The sequence below is a fragment of the Episyrphus balteatus genome, chromosome 3 (assembly GCF_945859705.1).
Source record: "Episyrphus balteatus chromosome 3, idEpiBalt1.1, whole genome shotgun sequence".
In the NCBI taxonomy this organism is placed as follows: domain Eukaryota; kingdom Metazoa; phylum Arthropoda; class Insecta; order Diptera; family Syrphidae; genus Episyrphus; species Episyrphus balteatus.
Genome location: NC_079136.1, coordinates 86,593,181 through 86,609,435, shown reverse-complemented (window position 1 = coordinate 86,609,435; position 16,255 = coordinate 86,593,181). Strand labels below are relative to the sequence as shown.

Genomic DNA, 16,255 nt, shown 5'->3' with positions numbered 1-16,255 from the left:
TAATTTATGACAAGAAAGCCAGATGAATTCTGCGCGTTCCTGTGTGATAACCGTGTTTTTTTTCGTGCAGTTGTTCAAAGTTTTAATTGCACGACATAAAGTTGCATGAGAGTTAACAGTTTAAGTTTTGAAATCGCTCTACTGAAAATTTTTGAAATTGTGACTTACACGGCTGTTATAATATTCGTTCGAATTTGAAAACGGAAACGAAAATTAAATCCGTACGGATTGAAAACGGTTGTTCTGATTTCCGTTGGACTTTTTTTTTGGAGAATATTATTTGTTTTCCGGTAGCAAATTGTTACCCGGATTGAAAACGGCAAACATTTGAAAATTAAAAATCTGGAAATTCGGTTGATAAACCACTTTCCTTATGTGCTGCAAAAATTACCATTTCCTCCACTGTCAAATTGCGGGAATTATAGCTCAATAAATAATTAAGTATTTTCAATGTTGGTTCCATTCAGTTATATGACGGAGTTTTATAAATTTTCATTAAATCCACCTTTGCAAAAACTTTACAACTAAATAAAAATATTTTAAGAAAAAATCAGTGCCTTTATAGTTATTTCACACCCTTTGCACTTATTTATTGAAAGAAATGGAAAATTAATTTGTATTTGATGAGAGAATCTAAAAATATTGTTTTTTTGTAATAATATTTTATCATAACGTTAGTATCTTAACCTCCACGTTTTAGAATCACTGTATTTTTAATTATTTCGGTTACTGTATTTATGTTAGACGGAATACATCAAAAGCCATCGAGTCTTTTTATTTATTTAATACAGATGTCAAATGTCTCAACTTTATATAACTTGATGACAAATTTTGATAAAAGGGTTTAGCTTTTTTTTTACAACCACCGACAGTTTTTGGTGATAAGCTTACACGCTTAGTAACCTATTGAATGAAAATGTTGCAACGCTAAAGACAGTTATCAATCTGGTACATTTTTTTTTTTTTTCAATTTGAAACCTTTTAAACATGTACACTGCACATATCTAATCGTATGTTTTTATTTATTCCTTGTTTATTAAAAACAAAACCTTAAATTGTCATGCATAATGCTTTGTCACAGTAAACAAGGTTATCGTATGAAATATCATATTTCAAAATTCATGTCGGTTTTTATACATATTTTGGGTTTAATGCGTTTAGCCTATGATCCATTAAATGCTTTTTAATGGCTTTTAGTTAAAGCTGTAAGTAAAATGGGGGAAAGCAGTGTCTGCAAAGGGTTTTTATTTTTCATCTTGTATGATACATCCACAATCGACTGTGAAGAATACTGAATGTCCCCCCATTTTCTTACTAAGGATCTGACCTTAAAGTTTTTTTTCCGGATTTATATAAATAAAACAAAATACATATGTATAATTAAAAAATTTCATTTTATGAAAGCGTTTTTTGTGCATCCTAATTACATTTTTGTTTGACTTTTATAAGGTTAATAAACTAAATTATAAAGGAAGATACAAACATTTATACCAGTTTTCGTTATATTTCACATTTTAATTTATATTTTGTGTAATCTATAAAATTTATTTAACAATACCGATAAAAAGTCAACGTACCTGATTACCTGAATGACTTATCATCAAAATTTTTCTGTATACCAGTTAACATTGTTTTCATTTCAAGTTTATTTTTTGTAATTAAAAGAAATCTGAATAGTTTAACATACTTTATAGAGTGCAGTACATAATAATTTTGTATTGGTGATAAAATCGAACCAAACAATATAATCAAACGTGCCACTTAAATTTTATCTGTGTTATACCTAATAATATTGTATATTTAAGGTTTAAGGTTCTTGACTAATTTTAAAACTTTTTTTTACAGAAGTTGCACTTGCTAATTGCAGGGCACTGCTTTTTTTTTGGTATAAATAGAAAAAATGATATTAAAGCTTAGAACCGTTTTTATTTATAACAATATGATTATAAATAATTCAGTACTCATTGTCATTGCTAAGCAGATAAGATGAAAAATATTAAATAATTTAAGTTATTTATCAAATAACGTTCCCACACGAAATAAAAAGAAAGGTAGGCCTAAAAACTCTTGGTACAAGCAAATGCAAAAACACCAGCATTCAGTTGGCCTTAGAAATGGAACAATATAAAACCGGGAGGCTTGCCGCCGATTTCTGAGATCAACCCGGTGAACCCCACAGGCGGATCACTAGTGTGAAGATAGGTGGGATAGTTATGATCCCCTCGACATCGAGATCATAACAGTGCCGAGAAAAAGGAAGAAGAAGGAGTTATTTATTAAATAGCAAATTTTGACTTTTTAGCATACTAGTAGTTTTTGTTTCATACAAAGATTTAATTCATTAAAAATGATTTGGATTTACTCTTTAACAGCTCATGAAGCTTTTCATTTTTGAAACAAAATCCAGTCGCCAAAAAAAATCTTACAAAAATTTAAGGTCACACAATGTGCCAGATCAAATCAACCTAAAGAATGGGTATTTTCAAAAGGAATTATGTTTATTTTGCCATTAAGAATAAATTGTTAGGTTACTGTGAGGTCACAAATCTAGAATCGATGAATTTTCCTACACGTCGAACAATTTAGAGCTTTTAATGAAGCGGAAAAGACTTTTTATGTCGGTTATGACTAAACCACTGGGTTCATTGCAATAATAGGGTCAATGTGGGTAAATGTAAACAGGGGTAAATGAGAACATGGCTCATAACAAGCTTCAGTTAAATCTCTTTGATGCATACATAAGTACAAATCGCGGACGCATGTATCTTTTAACTTATACGTCAAGCTCATTGCTGTCAAGAGAGAATTCATTCGACGAGCGTATTTTCCGTGAAAGATAATTTTTTAAAGTGTCAAACAAGTCGTTAGTCTTGCAGAAAAATTAAATATTTTTGCAGATTCAATTAAGTCAGTATAATTTGCATATACTTTTTAGTTTTTAATTTTAATGTAGATTCTATATGAAACAAGCAAATTTTAAAATACAGAACATTTATGTCGATTTGCATGTGTTTACATTTACCCCAGAATATTTTTCATAATGGGTAAATGTAAACAACGTATTCTGGGGGTAAATATAAACATATATTTTTGCTGAAATTATTGGTTTTAATAAAAATAAAGTATTTTTAGTCAATTACTATTGGTAAAGTGGCGCGGAGTCACATTTTAAAGTACCAACACCATCATTTTCAGTGTATGATGTTGCAAAATTGGTCTTTGAGGTAAAAAAAAAAAAAAAATATGACGTTCAGAGCTGCTCAGGATGCATATTGGGTGCCTATATAAAGAATCAAAGGAAGAAAACAAAAACTTTTATTGGAATTTGAAAAAGTTTTTGTCAAATACCATCTTGAACGTTTTTCAAGTCGTTATCCATATGATAAAGAGGAAATTCTAAATTTTAAACCACCGTTTACTTTTACCCCGAATTTGTAAAAAAACACAAACATGGTGGGGTATTTGTAAACATGCCATATTTGACAGTTATTTAAACAATTTGCGAAATATTTGTTCATATTTATAGAGAAGAATTGCCATCATTTCATATTTGCATTTGAAGGTACCATTCAAGTTGTTCCGTTAAAACATATTAAAATCTAAAGTCAAAAGAAAAAAAAGACATGAAATTGTTTACATTTACCCACATTGACCCTACATGAGAACTCGTTTCCTCTTCCTTCTCATCCATACAGCTTTTGCAGAGATCGTTAGTGGATACGCCAAGTTACAGAGCGTACATGCTGATAAGCCATTGTCCTGTTATGACACCCATTAGTGAGGTAATGCACAGTCTGTTCAGAGATAACACATTTTTCGAGCGTTTTTGATTTAAAGCTGACCACAATTTTTTGTGTCCATACAAGTGAAAATCTTGGTGAACCAAAGTTTACAAATAGGGATAGGTATGCAAACTTCCTCACCAAAAAGGATTGGTAAGGATGATACATTTTAGCGAGTTCACTAGTTATACAATTTCGATGAATGTCTCTGTGATTCGACACCCAAAAGAGGTGAATGTTTTAAACTGCCGCGCCATCTCGAAAAGAGATAATCGACAATAAGGGAAGTTTAAGATTTTGTGTAGTCGAATTCAATGGATTTGATGGTGACTTTACTGTCCAAGAAGATGTGAATATCAAAAGTTGATATCACGTTTTCTCTAACCTAAGTTTGTTGAGACAAAATTAATATGTTTATATATATTAACCATTGGAATACGAGGAACAAAATACAGTTTTGCTTAGAAAAAAAAAAAAAAAAAAATGAAAATTTGACTATTGAATACATATGTAGTAACTTTCAGTTGTTGATTGATGAATAAATTGACAATTTGATCTTTAACAAGCTTTGTTTAATAAAGAAATGTTAAACACAGAAGAATATTGGGTCTCTTTTTCGTAGTTCTTGTCGTATGGCAGTTACTTACTGATTTTATTATTGCTTAGATATGTATTTATCTTACAATAATAAAAAAAAAACATGAATATTTCTACAAAGTCTTTAATAGTCGTTACTTCATTACTCATCAATAATTTTACAAAGAAAAACGCCTGCAATTACTGTGCTAATAATAATGTTATGAAGTGAAAAGTAAATATGTATATTAATATAGATACTGACAAAATATAATGATAATTTTTCTCTTAAGAAAAAACGTGACCATATTTTACTCAGTTTTTTCCCAAAAGATATAATGTCACGTTGAAATAAATAATGTTTTAACTTTACTTATTTTAATGTTTCGTGGAAATATTATATACAAAGAATATTGTAACGTTTTAGTGAAAAAATATATTTCACTTTTGTCAAAGTTTATGGCAACCAACGGTTAAATTTATTTAATGGTTCATATGCTTGTAAATCAATTATTTACAGCCAATTTTGTGGTTAACATGTGAATTCACACATTAACGTGAGTAAACTTAAAGTTAACTTCCGTCAATGTGCACTTTACCAATACTAAACAATCTTAATTAAGATCTCACTTTTTTTTTAAATTTAATTAAAGTGCAACAAAGTAATCGAAAATGAGTCATAAACTTGAAGCCACATTTTTAAACGATAAGAAATGAAGTTCTGGAGGTAAACACCAATTTTAATTCTGAGATCTTAGAGGAATTCTTTAATGAATAAAAGCTCTTTTGCTAGGTTTGTTTATGGTATTAATATTCTAACAACAGAAAACCTATAGCACGGGTTACTCTTAAGTGGTCTTAGCCGATTATCTAAGTAACCACTGTCTGACATTTAAATATGTTTAACTTTGCAGGCTCATGGTGCTTAACATCAAATTCAAAAGTGTAAAAGAGTAAAGATGGATACCATGAAAGTGTACAACTATGATTTCCAATGCTCTTTTATTAATGCACATTATCTTTTATTATTGATTTAATTTTTTGTTTGATTGATTGCTGCATAGAGGATCACAACTTTGAGAATTTTTGTGACTGTCACAAGTTGTGAGAATCACAAAAAGAATTTATTCTTCGTTAAGTTGTTGTGAGTTGTTATCTGCTGCATAGGAGATCACAACTTTGAAAATTTGTGTGACTGTCACAAGTTGTGAGAATCACAAAAAGAATTTATTCTTCGTTAAGTTGTTGTGAGTTGTTATCTGCTGCATAGGAGATGACAACTTTGAAAATTTGTGTGACTGTCACAAGTTGTGACTGTAGAATATATAGCCTATCCTATACGAATGTGAATGCACCTATTAGCTTTTTAGATTAAAATGGCTGTCAGCGTCTCAGCGAAACGTTTAATAGACTTTAAACAAAAATTGGGGTCATTGTGATAATATGTCACATCGACTCTATTGTGACTTTCACCTGTATCGTAAAAAGGTTTCTTGTTCGCATCTCAAACTTTGAGGTAATATTGTCATTTTGGAATTAATGTTTTTTTTATGGTTTTGGGTTGCGTTTCCTTTAAATTGCTCTTCACCATGCTACTAACGATTCTAAAAAATTCAATCTTTCAATTTTATTCGAAAAAAATGTATTAATTCCGTCTTATGATTTCCAGAGTGTTATACATCTTCTATTTTGACATAAAATCATTAAAGTTGTAATAAAATATATACAAATAATTAAAAAAAAGTTAATAATGCCATGTGTCACGATTCGCGTTCACGATTATTATTCTGTGGTTTTCCTGAGAAAGCAATTAAAGGCCAATGTAGGTAAACGAATTTATTTACAACGTTGAGAACATGCAAACAAAGTAAAATGCATTACATCTTCTTTAGGGTGACCATATTTGTGTTTAAAATTTTAAGAGAGTTTTTTATTCGCTTGAGTGTTTGTTCGTTTGCTCGCTATAAAGTGGCTTGCGCTATTTATCAAGACTTGGCCAAGTCTATAAGCTTCTAAAATTTAACCCTTACTGCAAATGAAAAGCAAATAAGTTTGAAATTCACTGCAAAAGAGGAAATTGCAAATTTATACTTTATTATTTATAATCGGAAAGTGACTAAGATCGAATGTAAGAATTTAAGATTGTTTGGAAACTTGTTAATATGTTTTATAATATCCAGTTTTGAGCAATATCTAAAGTTTTAAGTCTCTAGTTCATCGGAAAATAAGTTAAAAATTGAGGACATGCTTTGAAAAAAGTACGATAATCAAAAGAAGTAGTATTTTTTATTAAAAAAAAAGATCAAATGGTCACCATAGCACATAATCAAAATTTTGATAATCGACATAAAAGTATTTAACAATCCGTAACACGTTTCATAATATTACTTCTTATTTAGGACATCGCTTTTGTTGTTTTATCATCTTATCCCCAAACCTAAATCATTAATCAAATCGACACAGTTACAGTTGCAGAAATGAAATGATAAAATAACTGAAAACGTAAATCTGAAATCTGATTCCCTTTTAAATAACCTTCAGGCCTTCAAGTAAAGGTGTTGATTTGATGCGTCCTCAATGTCGAATGTCTGACTATTATTTCTTGTTTGCATCACGTCGTCTACGATGATAAAATTTTACAACGGCGTTAGTGTGTTTTTTTTTTATCAACAGTTCTATAGTTATTTTTATTTATATACAATTCTACTCGTACCACAGAAGGGATGCTAATAATAGATGCTTCGAGGGTAATTACCCGTTCATGTATTTCCCGTAGAATTGTATTTTACGTTTATTTTTTATAATGTTCTTAACTATTTTTGTACTTTTTTATCGTTTAAATTGCAAATATCTTTTCGATACGAAAGGCATTGCCAGCTTAACGGTTTCGAAAATCAAAAATTATAAACAGAACATGCCATTTTTGTGCCAGATAGGTAAATTAGGGCGCTCGTTATTTAATGATTTTTTGAGAACCAAGTTCCTAAGTGGAAAAACTATTTCAAAATAACAAAAAAAAAAAATCCCGCAATATTTTTAGATTTTAATTTTGACGCTAGATGACGCCTCAAAAGGGTTAAAGTTTTTTCTCATTCGAAATAGGTATATTTTTTAGATATAGCCTTAAAGTAAAAATGTTTGATGAGGTTGTACAAACATATTAATTTTTACTTTTTATTTCTAAATTTCTCTTAAACGACCATCTGTTTTAAACGAAAGTTTTCATACAGAAGCGTTGAAGTAACCGAATATGAAAAATTTTATGAAATTTTCAAAAAATTCAGTTTTAGGTTTTTTAAAAATATTAAAGTTTTTTGAAAAATCAATTTTTGGTAATATTTTGGTGAATTTTTTTTTAAATCTCGTTTTTAAAAGATTATTAATTTATTTTTAACATGACATACACCAAATTTTTTTCAAAAATGTTAAAAAATTGTTAGAACTTAAATCATTTCAACAGATTTAACAGTTTGAATGTATGAAAAAATGTATTAGGTACAAGGTTTCGGGGTTCGCTTTTGAACTTTGGCATTCGTATATAAGGCAGAATAAAAAAACTTAAATTTATAAATCTTCAACTCACAAATTCAACTTCAAATTCATAAAAATACTCCAAAATGTTGGTTTATTAAGCTGCTTCTTCTTCTTCCTTTTATTCTGCGCTGTTATGATCTCGATGTTGAGGGGATCATAAATCTCCCAAGTATTGATTTTTCAAAAAAAAATGTTGATGTATTTTTTTTTAAATCCAAAAATGTGTTTATTGAAAATTTTTAAAAATTAAAAAAAAAAAATGTTCTGTATTAAAATTTGAAATTGCCTATGACGCTTACGAGAAATTCATAAATCAAAAAAACCGTTCTATGGCAGGTACTGTTAATAATGGTACAAAAAATATTTTTTTTTTTTTTCAAAAGTTGACTCCTATGTGTAATATGTACTAAATAATTACTACACAACTTTAATCAAAACCGTAAGAACCATTTTTGAAAAAAAAAAAAATTAACTTTTCTATTTCACTTTGGTACCGTTTTTGTCCTAAAAAAATTCATATGTCCCCTAGCGAATGACCCGAAACTGTGTACCATCAAGTTTGAAGAAAATCGCTCTAGAAGTTTAGGCTGTAGCTCTATCTACATACAAACGGGCAGACAGACAGACAATAAGAATTGCGTAAGCCACTCTTTTGGCATTCTCCATCATCGTAATGTCATTTGTTTGAATGTTATAACGAGTTCGATTTGTTGTACATATGCTAAACTTACCCTATACCAAGAATGACAGCCCAACAACGACATCCGGAACCTAAGTACCTTTGCGCTTTGGATATACTGGCTGAGAACATAATTTCAATGGACAACGAAGAAGTTAACTTTTACGCCGACACCCAGTCGGCTTACTACCGTGGCTAACGCCAACCAAACCAACCCAACTCAACCAACCCCACAACTGGACATCCGGGTCTGAACACCCCGAGGACAACCTAGTCAGCAGACTTTAAATTAAGTTTATCCATGTATAATATTTATTTATATTTTATAACTTAGTCATTGTATAAGGTTAGGCCCCCTCTGTGCCAACAAAATTTTGTATCTATCAATGAATCTTAGACATAAGTTAATTTTAAGTCAATTGTAAATAACAAGTTCAATAAAAACAAAATTGAAAATTGAATTGAGCACCTACATACATGTATATACATGTATATTAAGTTAAAATGAAAATACAATTCAATTTATCCTTCATAGTTTGAACGATGCATTCGCACTTAAATAATGTTGCAATAATTTATACTCTTAATGCAATACAGAGAAAAGTCCATAGTTAAAGTTTTCCTAAACTACCTATAGTTTTTTCATTGCATACTGCAATTCAACTTGATTTGATTAAATTTTGCTTATGGAATGTAGGTGGAGTTTAGAGCCTTTGTCCTTTCTTGCTAAACAAAAAAAAAAAATAGTATGTTAAAAGATATTTCTTACTCTTGAAATTTTGTATGTGTGAATTGTAACAAAGCATAAGTACATATTGTTATTTTGTTTCTCTTAAACATTCCAAACACTAAAACAACTTCTCTTTGACATGCACATCACATGCAATTTTTTCAAGTATCAAAGTACAATATTTATATAATATTTTAATTTATCTCTCATTATGTTGTGGCAACACTGGTTGCCTACCAAGATTAGCGGTAATTCCCTAAAGATCGTACGTATGAGTGTTAAAATTGGATATCTACTCTCTATGCACATTCATGTATCTTATTTCTTTTGTGATACGATATGACTAAGTCTACAACTTAAATACTTATGGTTCGTGTTATCGTAGGTTCTGGGGGTACACGCTTCTCAGTTGGGTGGTATTGTGGTAGTATGTTTTTGCATTTCATTTGAAAGTGTCGGTCGCCGGCTTAGTGTATATTTTAATTTAAAACAAAAAATTCAAAATATTTCTAATAGATAAGATTAATTGACTCTGGGCTGACAGTTATTAAAAATCCGAACAAAAATGTATGTAATTTTGTATTATTAAAACCTTTGTCATTTATTTTATTTTTTTTTTTGACACAAAGGCATTGATTGACATATCAAATTAAAATTAAATATTCAGTTAACAACTGGAAAGTTTATTTCTTTTTTAAAAATAATTTTATACTAATCATAGCGACAATTCAAGGGTAGAATGTTTTTGAAAATAAATTCATTTTTATTTTAGAACAGAGTAGGTACGTACAAAGTTTAAGTTAAGAAGGAAAGTGTTTTTTTTTTTTTTTTTACTTTATTAAAAGCTATATTTCCTTATTATCTTCTGATATTATTATATTCTGCTTTCATAAAATAATCCATGTTTTGTAATTAGTATTTTCCGGCAATATTATTTACATAAATCTTCAAACAAAAAACATCAGTCTTCCTAGTCGAAGTGAACTCAATTAAACGATGGGTTAAATATGTATAAGAAAGCTTTATTTTTTAAGTGTAACTTTTGAATTTCGCAATTGTATGATATTGTAATACTATGTACCCTTATGCTGTTTTGTCGTTTTTTGTCAAATACTCGAGACGTGTCGTTCGTATTAAAATCTATAAAAAGGACCGCGAAGTGCAAACATATGAACTAGTCGAATTCGAATTATAAATACAAATTGAAAATACCATTTTATTATTAAAATTTATACGAGGGTGGGTCAAAAAATTCAGAGAATGAAGGAGTTAGAGAAGCCATGGAGCACATTTGTTTAACTCATGTTATTTGGATATTCATCAGAGAAAATTGTGCCAAGTTTGGTTAAAAACGGTTCATTTATTCATTGATCATTCGTTAAGTTATCAAGTGAATTCGAGAGATAAAAAGTTCGCAAAGTATTTTGAAGGGATGTCAATAATTGTTTAGAGGTACTCTTGGCTTGGAAAAATATTGGTGTATAAATGGCATTGTTCGTTTAAATAAGGCAGAGGTTAAATTGAAGATAATTCTCTCCGAAGAAACCATGGCTTTAAGTTTTTGTGCTACCGAACGGAATAAGCAAATCGATTATTAAAATAAGCCAATATAATCGGTGGATACTATTATACTGGTGCATAAGTATAAAAGAGGTTATAATAGAAAAAAGAAGAGAAAAGTGCACAAAAATGAAACTGCTTGTGCAAGACAAAGCCTTCAATTCTCAAGAGCCCTTTTTCGTTTTCTTAACAGGTTTGACATTTGTTTAATAAGTAGAGTTTTTTTTTTATATTTTACAAGGAATGCATTTACCCGATGCGAGAAACTTTTAAACTCAAAATAGACAAGTTAGTAAATTCTATGAAGCTTTAAATTCATTGGCCACTTTTTGCAAAAGTGAAAATATTTTTTGTATGGTTTTTGTAATAGTTTTTATAGCCGAAATTGAAATGGGACCACACTGCAAGCACCAGCTTTCCAATACTAAAAGAATTATCAAATTTGGTTCACTCAGTCCAAAGTTTTTCACTTTCACTTTTTCACTTTTTGAGCCAATGTCGTTAAGGCTTTCCCATCACTTTTAGTCTTGTCCACTACTTTTTGGACACCCTGTATTTGAAAGTAAATTGCATTTGTTTTCTACAATAAGACAATTTTTGCAAATGCAAAACTATTTTTGCAACTAAATATTAATTAAATTGCACTTTAACATCTTTGTCTAATTGATAAAGAAAAGGGATTTTAAATGCTGACTATTTGATGGACAACGTTTTTCTTTTTATGTGGTTTCATTCGCCAAAATTATATTCCCCAACGAACTATAATTTTTCGTGCTCATGAAATTGACTTTCGAAGGCCCTAAAAACCAAGAGTAAAACTCGATGTCGAAGCGATCATAACTTTTCCACGTATCTGATTCAAAATAGTGATCCGCCTGAGTGGTTCGCCGGGTTGACCTCAAAAACCGAAGGAAAGCTTGCTGGTTTTGTATTGTTCCATTTCTGAGACCAACTGAAAGCTGGAATTTTTGCATTTGTTTGTACCAGAAGTTTTAAGGACTACCTTTCTTTTTACTTCGAGGTCGTATTGAAACGTTGTATAATATTGCCATTTCGTAGAGGTTTTGAGAATCTCTTCTTTGAACATGGCAACACCAACACATCCATTGTTCTATTTTTTTTAAATGTAGATTTCCTCTGATCTTCGTATACTTTTAATCCATTAATCTAATCATAAAACATTATCATTTCCTTTGAAGATTGCAGCACATAAGCTAAATTTCGATTATGTATTTCCTGTTTTTAACTAATTTGTTTATTGCATTGTATTGTTTTAGCTATTTTAGTCATTTTGTTTTTATATTTTTAGCAAGAGGAGAATCGGGATATATGAAATAAAAACGAATTTTTAGTTAATTAAAAACAAACCGAGCCAAATTTGACTCAACTCCAATATTGTTTCTATTGTTTGTTTTAATGATAAAGAAATGTACCAAAAATTCAAACAACTTAAATTATATATCTTAAATTATACGAAAGTTTTAATAATTTACTATATGTATTTTCATTTTTTTTTTCTGTTTGTGTTAATTAAGTCAACAAAGCTGGGTCGTATATTCAAATGAGCCCGAAAAAAGATTGTAATCAAAGTCTTAAAAACAAATAAATGAAAAATGTGATAAGAAACCCGAAAATGTTCGAAGCTAAAATATCTGGAATAAATTAATATTTGGCGAGCCACGTGTGTCATTTACTTTTTGCGATTATAATAGGTTCTTACCGTCATGCAAGTAAATACTAGTTTCTGATTGTTTTATCTGATTCTTATCATTATTTTGGATATTCTTGCAAAAGACTTAAATAAAAAATGTTCTCGATAGGTTTATATTGCAAAAAAACACTATCTGAGTCAACAGAAATCATAATTTGGGGTTTTCAGTTTACGTTTTGAAGAAGTTGATCTGATGAGCAAATCAAATTCTATTTGAAGAAAGGTTATGCTTCTTGAATGAACACATTTAGAGATAGAGCCTATTGGGAGCAAATGTCAATATGTTTTTTTTTTTTAATTGGAAATTCCAACTTATGCTTTTTATATTTATACACTTGTGCACTTAATTGAGCTAGGGGTTTTTTTTTTGAAAATTTCATAAGCACTTAGTCGTGACATAAAATTTATTTTTAAATAAAAAGAAAACAATGAAATAAGCAATTCAATATTTTACCATTACAATACATAATAACATCGTCGCATTTCAAGTAATTTTTTTTTTTTTAATTTAATTTTATATGTTCTACTTTTAATTATGCAGTCTCAAGTTCTCGGTTAAATTATTTAAAATTCTGTGAATGAATCATTCCTGACCTTCACTAGCGAAATAGTATTTTCTATGATCTCAACTCATTTTCCGCCCTTAAAAAACTGGAGCCCCTAATCGAATATAGTATCCTTTATTGCATTTTTTTTTGTGGTGCTTAGTGTAGTAATTTTTTATTTTGATTGAAAAACTTTTTCCATCATACTTTAGTATTAAACGAGAACAAGGGAGTTTCAGAGGCTAGTAAACTACATACTGTGCTACCTCACCTACAGCATTTGTTTCGCCCAAATGTAGGTTTTAATTTATGAACACCAATAAATAGACAAGCATTTTTACTAGCTCTTCCATCCATAACACTAGTTTACAAGGGTTTTGTTGCCGAAATAAAAATATACTTTTCTGCCAGAACAACTAATCAGCTCCCGTTTTTGAGATATTACCGTTAGAAAATGCAAAAAAACGTTTTTTTTTTAGTTTTTCGGACCTTATTATTCTTTTGATAAGGATGTAGTAACGGTTTCTATAAGAACTGTTTTCCATCTTTCGATACCTGTTTAAATTTTTTCAATATCTTTTGTATTGCTCGAGATATCTTAAAATGAAGTAAGTGGGTTTGGTTCATACAGTGGTGGAAAAATAATTAGAAACACGCTCTTTCTTTTCAAAATGTTTGTATGTTCTTAATATGAATAAAAAATATTAGAAATTATTTTTAACAGAGGTATTTGAAGAGCTTGATGTTTTACTAAGGATCTCCTCTTTATTGCACCTTCTTTTTCTATAATATAAGGGGTTGGTGTGTCAGAAATATTGTTAAGGACGTTTTATTATTTTTTGAAGTTATACTTCTTATGGGAGGGTGGGTATGAAAATTTACTTTTTGACAAGAATGTCAAAGGGATTATGACGCGATCACCCTGGGTAGCAGGGCTGTCGTTTCACCTTTAGAGTAGGCAGTACTATAGTATTTAAAAATGCAGTACGCTGCAGTACGGCAAACATAAAGCACACAACACGTTGCAAGTTACATGTTTCATGTGGCAAGTTGCATGTGGCAAGTTGTATGTGGCAAGTTGCATGTGGTAATTTCCATGTGGCAAGTTGCCAGGGTTGCAAAAAGCTCACATTTCAGCTCAGCTCACAGCTCAGCTCAAATTTGAGCTAGGTACCATAGCTTAGCTCATTTGAGCTGAGCTGAAAGTGAGCGCCCCAACTTCCAACGCCTATATCTCGGAATTTTGAAGAAAATGAAAAAAAGGTAGCGGGGACTCTAACCTACATTTGGGTACAACTCTCATGCCTGTAGGTCCACGCGTTCTCAAACCGAGAGAACTTAAAAGTAAAAAAAAAATGGGCACGATTCTGAAAAAATAGGCATGATGTGGCGGTTTAGCATGGAAGGCGATTTTTTAAAAATCTGACAATGTGCAAAGCGTAGGCCCTTGACGCAAGCTATCATTTGGCATCACTCCCAAAAATTGCTCTCAAACGGTCCAGGAGCGTTCAAAGATTCGGGGATTTTTCGAAAAAAAATTTTACCCCAACTTTCAAAAGCGATTTTCTAGGAATTTTGAAAAAAGTCGAAAAACCGGATTGTACCGGAATTTTTTTATATGATAAAAAATGAAATATTTTACTAAAAAAATAGAAATATATTTACTATTAAAAAAACCAAGAGAAAAGATCACGAAAAATTATCTGTTTTATTTATAAAAATATCAATGTGTTAAAATAATTCCATTAATAACTAGAACCAAACATCTTAAGCTATGGTGTTTTATAAAAGTTTAAAATATCTTCATATTTCATTATACTTTCCAAATAAAAATCAATGTATCCTCTCACCCATCACAGCTCAGCTCACTTTACCTTAGCTCACCCAACAGCTCAGCTCAACTATCACTGAAATTCATTTACATATACTGAATGAGAAGTATAACTTCAGTCGCGTGTACATGTGTACACACACTCTTTTTTGGAACATGTGGCATTTTTCGAGGACTGCAACCACATTAACCAACTAATAGAAACTAGTTGGTGACAGTCCTTTTTATTAATTGTACGTTTAATTAATTGAACAAGTTTGGCAAATGTAAATGCTAAAAATCAAAAACAGGATATTTCTTAGTAATTTTTCCTCAGTGTTTCTAATTATATTTCCAACAAAATTTGTTAAATATTTTGTATTTATAGTGAGAAAAAAATAACATTTTGTGAGCAAAGGAGGATGTTTCTAATTATTTTACCACCACTGTATATCATAAAGGAAATAATGACCATATTAAATTGTATTATAATACCAAAAAACTGAGAATATCTAGGGTAGTAAAAAAGATATCGAAAAGACTTAAACAGATTTAAAAAGGTGGAAAATAGTTCTTATAAAAACCGTTACTAAATATGCTCAAACAATTTTCCTCATATAAAAGAATAAGGTCCGAAGTACTGCATTTTCTAACGGTAATATTTAAAAAACGGGAGCTGATTAATTTTTTTGGACTTCGGATTCGAGTTCAGCGCACTGAAAACCTTCAGAAAAGTATAATTTTGTTTCTGCAACAAAAAAAAATAATTTTGTTAACCAGTGTAATCGATTGAATACCAACAATTTTGTTGTACATTTACAATTTTTGGCGCTGGTCAACATTAGTTTCATTTAAATTCCAAATTTCGTATGTTTCCATACTTGCAGTTAGGTAGTTAGGCCTCTTTGCCGCCATTCAACCGAGTTGGAAAAATCTACATTCGGTAAAAATTGAATACTTCTGCTTTCGCCCAAATATAATCCGCGTTACTTGTATGCCCTATACTCACCTACAGATCATCAGTGTGTAGGCAAATTCTTGACAAAAAAAAAATACAGTACCTACATACATATGTACATATTTATAAAATGAAAATGGACATTTAAATCATACGGTTATAGTAAAATACTTGACCAAATGAACTACAGCCGCCCTATACTGACTATCACTATACTGCTTACACTTCGAAAAAGAGTAGATTTGCCATCCAAAGTACAAATGAAAAAAAGAACAGGTTCAAAATACATTCAATACCACTATCGAAATCGAATTGAGGGATTTGATTTGAACATTGACATGATGTTGTTCAGCCCTAACCTTGTTAAGAC

General features: G+C 30.2%; 1 protein-coding gene across 5 annotated transcripts in view; it reads left to right on the top strand.

The window, feature by feature from the left end:
- Positions 1 to 16,255, top strand: part of LOC129913295 (protein Malvolio) — a 42,224-nt gene that overhangs the window by 8,299 nt on the left and 17,670 nt on the right. The window contains exon 1 of one of the 5 annotated variants that reach the window (XM_055991884.1): positions 9,721 to 9,868. The exons of the other annotated variants lie outside the window; for them this stretch is intronic. The gene's annotated coding sequence lies outside the window, so the exon portion shown is untranslated. Of the gene's footprint in view, positions 1 to 9,720; positions 9,869 to 16,255 lie in introns of those variants that run through there. 5 annotated transcript variants of the gene reach the window in all.